Source organism: Aplysia californica, unplaced genomic scaffold, assembly GCF_000002075.1.
Source record: "Aplysia californica isolate F4 #8 unplaced genomic scaffold, AplCal3.0 scaffold00103, whole genome shotgun sequence".
Taxonomy (NCBI): Eukaryota; Metazoa; Mollusca; class Gastropoda; order Aplysiida; family Aplysiidae; genus Aplysia; species Aplysia californica.
In genome coordinates, this window is record NW_004797373.1 from 764,094 (window position 1) to 765,707 (window position 1,614).

General features: G+C 38.2%; 1 protein-coding gene across 1 annotated transcript in view; it reads left to right on the top strand.

Annotated features, from left to right (window-relative positions):
- The window catches only part of LOC101850323 (CD109 antigen), a gene marked incomplete at its 3' end in the record, with an annotated part of 124,263 nt that overhangs the window by 89,334 nt on the left and 33,315 nt on the right, over nucleotides 1–1,614 (top strand).

The window sequence follows — 1,614 nt, forward strand, 5'->3', positions numbered from 1 at the left end:
TGTGTGTGTGTGTGTGTGTGTGTGTGTGTGTCTGTGTGTTAATTGATCATCCCAAGGGAGCTTGGTCAAGGTGGAATTCATTCTATCACAGCTTCCTCCCCCAAATTAGTCCCGAGTTCAGGGCCTATATAGCTAACAGGGGAGATAATGCCCATAAAGAGCTTTTTTCAAACAAAAATTACACAGTAGCGTCCCTTGATTTCACTCATTACTTTTTCGAATAGCCAAATTAATCTGCAATTCTTTTTCTCTCTAAATTGTTTTACAAAAATTCATTGTGGTTTACTTTACTTCTCCCTCTCTTCAGAAATACCCCCCCCCCCCCAAAAAAAAAGCAAAAAACGAAATAAGGAAGCCTTGATTTCAGTTATCACTCTGTCGCAATTGTCAACAAGCAAATACATAAACAAAGAAACAAAAAAGAATAGTTTTGATTTCGTTTGCCACTCTATCACAGATAAATGATAAAAGAAACATATCTTCTCTTGTTCATAATTTTTATAAAGCACACACGAACAAGAACAGTGTTGATTTTCCTTATCAGAAGGTCATTCTTTCCATCATCCATTAGACTTCATCCATCTTAATCATCTTGTTATAAGTATTCGTATGACTCAAAAGCATGCATCAGAATACCATTGAGTTACAATGAGAATGCTGAGTACATATCTAGCTTAACATTATTATCGTTGTATAATATATTACTGTTCATTTATATTACGCATGAGACTGTGAGCCTGTTTGTGAGTGCAAGCATACTGCGTGTTTGTACAGGTTTGTGTGTGTGTGTATGTGCGCGCGCGTGTGTGTGTGTGTGTGTGTGTGTATGTGTGTGTGTGTGTCCGTATGCGTGTGTGTACGTTGTAAAACACCAAACCAATGTACCAGAATCTGGACAATAAAGATGTGTCTTATCTTATCTTATCTTATCTTATCTCATCTCATTTAATCCCTTCTCATATAATCTCCAACAAACAAATATCAATCAAATTCCTTTTGTCCTGACCTGGTTAACTTGACACTCACAGGCAGTGTTTGATCTTGTCTGGTCTTGTGTTATGTTATGTTTTGTTATCTTATCTCATCTAATCTCGTCTCATCTCATCTCATCTCATCTCATCTCATCTCATCTCATCACATCACATCACATCTCATCTTACTTATGAACTGAACTGGTCTAATCTCTTCTCGTCTCATCTCGTCCCATCTCATCTCATCTATTCGCACCGCATTCCATCTCATTTCATCTCACAGCATCTCATTTTACTTCATCTCATCTCTTCTCATCTCATCTGAACTGAACTAGTCTTATCTCATCTCATTTCATCTGGACTAAGCTGGTCTTATCTCACAGCATCTCATCTCATCTCATCTCATCTCATCTCATCTTGTCTCATAAACAAACAAACATCAAGCAAAATCCTACTGTCCTGACTCAGGTTGACGTGACCGTGACACTCACAGGCAGTGTCTGATCTTGTGTGGTCTTGTCTTGTGTTATGTTTCATTGTCTTATCTTATCTCATCTAATCTCATCTCATCTCTTTTCATCTCATCTCTTCTGACACTCCTATCAGCAACTCCCCCACTTCTCTCTCTCTCTCTCTCTCTCTC